Source organism: Lactuca serriola, chromosome 4 (assembly GCF_051521515.1).
Source record: "Lactuca serriola cultivar US96UC23 chromosome 4, Lser_US96UC23_V15, whole genome shotgun sequence".
NCBI classification, from domain to species: Eukaryota; Viridiplantae; Streptophyta; class Magnoliopsida; order Asterales; family Asteraceae; genus Lactuca; species Lactuca serriola.
Genome location: NC_136411.1, coordinates 210931259 through 210939361, shown reverse-complemented (window position 1 = coordinate 210939361; position 8103 = coordinate 210931259).

The window sequence follows — 8103 nt, the reverse complement described above, 5'->3', positions numbered from 1 at the left end:
GTACACATACGCCTTTCCAGGCCATGACCTTCCGGTCCACATCGCAAATGCCTTCCGGCCCACAACATGTATTGCCTTCCGGCCCACAACATATAACGCCTTCCGGCCCATAACATAATAACTGACAACTATCCGGATTTCCATCCGATAAAAAGGGTTGGCCTTGGTGCCATAAACCCTATCGATATAGTGAGGATAACTCACCTCGAAACTGCCGACAGAACAGATAATTCAAGCTGCTCCGATCACTGATACGATCTCCACCACTGGACAGCCACCAATGCACTGAACTCAAAACCATAAACAACAATTACCAAAATACCCCTGGAAACCACTGGTCAACCCTTGGTCAAAGACAAGGTCAAAGTCAACCCCTGACTGACCCTACTCTCCGAGTCAACCCGATGACTCGCCGAGTTCCCATACTCAGAGCTCACTCAATCCGCGACCTAACTCGCCGAGTCACCCCGAGACTCGCCGAGTCCCACAACTTCTGAGTCCTCTCGCACACAACTCACCGAGTCATCCCTTGACTCACCGATTCTCGACTCAACCAGAGATTATCGAAACTCTTCGACAAGACTCGCCAAGTCCAAGAACAGACTCGCCGAGTCTATGGCTATCTTCAACCTACTCGCCGAGTTCCAGGCCATCTTCATCCAACTCGCCGAGTTGTTCTTCCAACTCGCCGAGTCCCAGCTCATCTTCAAACAACTCGTCGAGTTCACCCATGTGACTCGTCGAGTACCACCGATCTGAATCCATACAGAAGCATTCCAGACCATGCAATTGATCCAAAACATAGATCTAGCCTCCTACAACTCATCCATCACGTAAAGTGGCAAACTTTACGTGAATCCAAAGAGATCTAGGCCTTTTGCACATTGGTTTAGGGTTTGGGACATGTAAGCTTCACTAAACACTCCAACACAGGGACTTTCACGCTCTCTGATTCTTCTCCATTCCAGATCTGAGGTAGCAACCTCAGATCTAACCTCTAGACTTCCAATTACATCCATAGACAAGTTCCCACAAACCCCAAAATGAATAAACAACATACTTTCAAGAACGAGATATTACCTCCAATGGACGCCCCAACTGCAATGAAATTCGAATCCAAGCAAAGCCCCTTGCTCCAAGCCTTCAATCTCCCAAAATTCCTTCAATAATCATCTCCTTCAAGCTCCCAATTGAGATAGGATCACTCGCACACGAAGTCTAAGGGTTTCTGGACTTGGGGATGAATAAAGAGGCTGAGAGTGGGCTGTTATGTTCTTTATATAGGGCTCAACCCCGGGAATTAGGGTTTCCTCCACTCAGCGCCTACTCGCCGAGTCCTCCTTACTGACTCGCCGAGTCGGCTACTTAACACGCGACCCGGTCGCGACTCTACTCGCCGAGTCCATCCATGGACTCACCGAGTCACTCTTCCACAACTTACTCTTTTATCCCTTCAACTCTACTCTTGATATTTCGGGATGTTACAATTCTCCCCCACTTAAATTAAGCTTTGCCCTCGAAGCCTACAGCAACTCAACTCCAAGGATACTCCCACAACGCTCCACATGGCCTTAACCAGACCAGGTTTCTCAAGGCATACTTATCGAAACTCGAACACACTTTCCCTTCCTTCACGGTGTCCTGACGACCGTCTCGAACCGGGCACCGACTGTACCCCCTGATCATCACTCTCAATAACCGAGAATTACCCAAGATGCATCACTGCCCCAAATCTCAATAATCACTCGACCCATGAGGGTTAGAAAACCATGAACCATCGGATCCCCGATCTGAATCCCACTCTATCCATTCCGGGGCGACTGAGAGACCCATTCTCAATCTCAGAGCAACTCTCACGAGTTCTCCCCTTGCAACCGCGCACACAAGCTGAACCAGCTCTAACACCCTCAGGTTGGGAAAACCTGATACATTGATAATATCCTCAAACATCCCCTAGGATGAACCACTAATATACACCCCATACCCTGATCAGAATCACACTGAGAGTCCAAGACTCTCTCTCCCTGCATCCCTTCCGAGCCTCTTGGCTCTACACTTGCGGATTTCCCTCCGCGACCTCAGCAGACATTCCAAACCAGATGAGCTTCTACTCCACTGCCGCAAACACGTTGCTCAATAACCATACTCGAATTATTCTAATCATAACTCTGCTCTGCCGCTTTCACTTCCGTGAACTTGCACTCCCTCTCGGAGTTACACACCTCTTACCTCTCTCTCTCTTCCTTTACCAAGGAATCCACTCGGCCACAATGTCACTCCGACAAATGCCACGGTGCACGTCTAACGCTACACCACCCTTTAGCGTCTCCGCTATCCATCCCACACACTTACTCTGACTCTCCTCGCAGGGACTCTCAAGCCCATGCACTACCTCAACTAAACAAGATCACTACCTGGGGCCAGACCTTCCAATGCAATCCCACTGCAACATACACAATCCGCAATCTCAAACTGATCCGACAATACCAACAGAGTCTCCAGCATGACTGGACCGACTCACATAACACATATTAGCCACTCGAGGCTATAACTTTGTGGGTCCGTATACCCAAGCTCTGTGAACCCTCAGGTTCTAACTCTGGGAACCTTCCGGTTCCAACTCTATAAACATGCACAGCATAAATCACATAGAAATAAAGCAGTACAACACATCACGTACATAAAGCATACAAATACTCTGATCACATAACCCCGGTTACCTACTCAAACTTGATCCCGGCCTGCTCCCAGGCCTCCACAACCAAATGCCCTAGGTCTGTATCCCGCCCCGCATGCCCGACACTCGCTCCTATCAGCCTATACTCTGGGCTGACAGAACACTGCTGAATCCCAACAGCTAAGCACCCTCAAATACTCATCGATCTCCCGGAGAATTCTCCAATTCTCCCCCACTTAAAGCACTGACTAACAACCACCGGTCACCATTAACGACCTTCCAGAACAACCCCGCACAAAGAGAACACTTACACACTGACTGCTTCCCACAAGCATAAGCAACCCTCAGCAAAACACATCTCCTCACTGATCAATCCGCTCAAAAGAATCCGATCTCCAATTATCCCTTCCACGAATGTGGATGCTACCCGACATTCAACCCAATGCCGCATCTCCACTAATAACCCTCACGAACGATAACCAACGATAGCACAAAACACCAAACTATAATCATACCAAACCCTCAGGGAACAACGGATACCAACCCGAAACACAAATCCATAACCATGCCAAACCTTCAAGGAACAACGGATACCAAGACAAAAACCCGAAACACAAATCCATAACCATGCCAAACCTTCAAGGAACAACGGATACCAAGACAAAAACCCGAAACACAAATCCATAACCCAAACCTCAACCCGCAAAACGACGAATACTGCATCGAAATCCACACAAAGATACCAGCATAAACAATACACCACCATAATCGCAAGATAACAAAACATCAAGAAAGAAACATACCCGCAGCTGCCTCCGGCACTGCTCTGACCTCCTCTACCGCAAGCTGATAAGCACGACCCTGAGCCCTTGGGGGCTCCGCTCCATCCTGACCTCCTCCTGGAATCCTCAAAGTGGCCGGTGCGGGAGCCTGCACCGGTCCTGCAGAAAGCTGTGGACAGTTGACCCTCAAATGTCCAACCTGACAACAATGATAACAAATCCTCAAATCCCGAACCGGCACTGACTGCCGACAATCCCGCGCATAGTGCTCCTCCTTTCCGCACTTGCGGCATGCACCACCTGACCAACAAACTCCGGTATGACCCCTCCCACACTTCCCACAAGTGTGGCCGCTTAGATTCCCCACTCTAACATCAACGGTCCTAGACCGTTTCGGCGCCGGCTGCGACTGCATCGGAGCCTGCCTCAGCTCACGCAACTGCAACTCAACCTCTAAATCACGCCGCCTGGCGGCCTCCTACAACTCCAACAAGGTCTCGTACCTCTGCGCAGACACGATCTGTCTGATATCCCCCTTGATCATACTCAGATATCGGGACATATGAGCCTGCTCCGAAGCGAACTTAGGGAAAAACATCGCCCTCTCAGTGAACATCCTGGTGATCTCAGTCACCGACTCCGAATCCTGCTTCAGCTCAAGGAACTCCTGAGCCAATCTCTCCCTCTCAACATGTGGAGCATAGCGAGTGCTGAACATCTCTCTGAACTGATCCCATGAAACCGCAGCCCTCTGCGCATCCGAGTATGACCCCGTGGTCACTCTCCACCAATCATTCGCCCCGAGCCTCAACAGGTTCAGAGCACACCTCACCCTCAGATCAGCCGGGCATGAACACGTGAAGAAACACCCCTCCACGTCCGATAACCATCTCATAGCAACAATCGGGTCCTGAACTCCATCGAACGTGGGAGGCTCCGCATTATCGAAGTCCTGATACTGAAAATCCCTATCAGCTCCTCCCCCTGCCGTTGCTACAGCCACTGTAGCCGCCGCGGCAGCCGTCTCCACAAGAGTCGCATAGCGCTCATCAAAATACTCAACCATGGCGGTCTTGATCGACCCAAGCAATTCCGGCAACTCAGCCCGGAACAATGCAGCAACCTCATCATGCAGGATCTCGCGAATCCTCGCATCCAACTCACTCGAGCTCATCTGACCAATAACCTCGGGCGGCACAGACCCGCCCTGAACCCCTTCTCCTACTCCCGATCCTGACCCGGATCCACTCCCAGCATGCCTCGGGATCACCATACTGAAAAACACCACAAAATCTCAAACACTTCCCACAAGCCTGGGATCCAACTCTCTCAACCCAACCCTAGAGATCATGGTTTCCCTAATACGCATATGGGTCCTGTGCTTTCAGTAGTACGGGCCCATACTACCTTCCACACCTACCCATATTTGTATGAAGTACTACCACAATACCCTAGAGAACATGCATAACAACGATCAACCCTCACCCCTAGAGGAACACTGAGAATCTCCCATAAGGGATCCTAGGCTACAGGCATCACAAATCAGGCAACATTATCATGAATTCCTGAAGATCCCTAGCCTATCACTAGCATGCTGCTCTATCAAAGCTCAAAACAAATAACATGCATGGTATTTTGGGGGGTTACTTACTGGCTCCGGCTGATCGTACCTCCGCGTCTTCCCTTACTCATTTTTTTTTAAAACCATTTTTAATTACTCTTTTGAAAACTCTCCTCGATTTGAGACTGGAGTCACACGAATGTTCCTCCAATTCACGCAAACCAAGGCTCTGATACCAACTTGTAACGACCGAAAATTACAACCAATTTTAAATTTTTCAAAAACATCTCGATTCCATAAAATCTTTACAAAAGGTTTTCAATACATTATTTAACAGAGTATTTTCCCAGGTTCAAATCATAAAACACCAACGCGAGGAACGGTACGATCACGCCTTTGCCTTGCCACAGACTCCTGAGAACCTAAAAACATAAAACCACAACTGTAAGCCCGAAAGCTTAGTGAGATACCCCCAATATACCAACCACATATACGCCCTTCCAGGCCACGACCTTCCGGTCCAAAACATATCGCCTTCCGGCCCATAACGCAATGCCTTCCGGCCCATAACATATTGCCTTCCAGCCCATAACATATTGCCTTCCGGCCCACAGCATAAAAAGCATACATATCATAACAGAACATAGAACGACCCCGCATACCGGGTCACACCCCAGACCTAGCAATCAGGCACATAACACATAATCATATAACGGCTCACAGTCAGCAATCGATCAACAGATCACATAACATAGCATTACCCTAACCAAGATACCAGCCTAGCCAGTCACTAGCATAACATCACCCTACGAATCTGACAACATACTAAATGTACACATACGCCTTTCCATGCCATGACCTTCCGGTCCACATCGCAAATGCCTTCCGGCCCACAACATATAACGCCTTCCGGCCCATAACATAATAACTGACAACTATCCGGATTTCCATCCGATAAAAAGGGTTGGCCTTGGTGCCATAAACCTTATCGATATAGTGAGGATAACTCACCTCGAAACTGCCGACAGAACAGATAACTCAAGCTGCTCCGATCACTGATACGATCTCCACCACTGGACAGCCACCAATGCACTGAACTCAAAACCATAAACAACAATTACCAAAATACCCCTGGAAACCACTGGTCAACCCTTGGTCAAAGACAAGGTCAAATTCAACCCCTGACTGACCCTACTCGCCGAGTCAACCCGATGACTCGCCGAGTTCCCATACTCAGAGCTCACTCAATCCGCGACCTAACTCGCCGAGTCACCCCGAGACTCGCCGAGTCCCACAACTTCTGAGTCCTCTCGCACACAACTCACCGAGTCATCCCTTGACTCACCGATTCTCGACTCAACCAGAGAATATCGGAACTCTTCGACAAGACTCACCGAGTCTATGGCTATCTTCAACCTACTCACCGAGTTGTTCATACAACTCGCCGAGTTCCAGGCCATCTTCATCCAACTCGCCGAGTTGTTCTTCCAACTCGCCGAGTCCCAGCTCATCTTCAAACAACTCGTCGAGTTCACCCATGTGACTCGCCGAGTACCACCGATCTGAATCCATACAGAAGCATTCCAGACCATGCAATTGATCCAAAACATAGATCTAGCCTCCTACAACTCATCCATCACGTAAAGTGGCAAACTTTACGTGAATCCAAAGAGATCTAGGCCTTTTGCACATTGGTTTAGGGTTTGGGACATGTAAGCTTCACTAAACACTCCAACACAGGGACTTTCACGCTCTCTGATTCTTCTCCATTCCAGATCTGAGGTAGCAACCTCAGATCTAACCTCTAGACTTCCAATTACATCCATAGACAAGTTCCCACAAACCCCAAAATGAATAAACAACATACAATCAGACCAAGAACGAGATATTACCTCCAATGGACGCCCCAACTGCAATGAAATTCGAATCCAAGCAAAGCCCCTTGCTCCAAGCCTTCAATCTCCCAAAGTTCCTTCAATAATCATCTCCTTCAAGCTCCCAATTGAGATAGGATCACTCACACACGAAGGCTAAGGGTTTCTGGACTTGGGGATGAATAAAGAGGCTGAGAGTGGGCTGTTATGTTCTTTATATAGGGCTCAACCCCGAGAATTAGGGTTTTCTCCACTCAGCGCCTACTCGCCGAGTCCTCCTTACTGACTCGCCGAGTCGGCTACTTAACACGCGACCCGGTCGCGACTCTACTCGCCGAGTCCATTCATGGACTCGCCGAGTCACTCTTCCACAACTTACTCTTTTAGCCCTTCAACTCTACTCTTGATATTTCGGGATGTTACAATTTGACTTGGGTTGAGTTTAATAGACAATATAAACTCGTCTCTCTAGTATATGCTATTATATTTGTACATATGGTTCATATCTTCTATTTATTTATTTTTCTAATAGGCAAAATGATTTTTTATTCATAGACCTTACTTAATGGGGCACATGTTAATTCTATACAATTATGCATAATTAGCTCCCAAGTTCGTTGAGAAATGGGTGACACAAAGGCCAACATGTGAGGTTTGATCATGCTGCACCATATTAGGCACAAAATCCTTTCTAATTTTGGGTAAACACATCATTTATGCAATAAAATTTAGTTAGAGTTCTATATTAAAACATAGCTTATACATAAAAAAGTTAAAGTAGTAAAATTGTAGTTGGTTGTACGAGTCAGGTATAGTTATATAAAGCTTAAGTCTCATCACCACTACACAGTATGATCAAAAGGTACGATATGAAGTCCAACATCAATCAAATCTAATAAATAATATGAACTGTTCAAAATAATACATATATTGTTAAAATATACAGAAGATGGAAAAAGATTAATAAACTCAGCGAGTTCCTTTGTTTAACTTCTTTTGTGTGGTCTTATTAATTGTTTTTTTTTCCTCTTTTATCTTTTTAATGATTTTTACACGAGTTTCCTCGATATTAGTACGTACTCAAGATCTTAATATAATTGTTTGATTAATTTACAAGAATCATCCTTATCGTGTATTGATCGTTTATATGCACATGGTTTATTTTTTTCATTTCTCGATTTTATCATGACTTTTTATCTTTGGATGTAG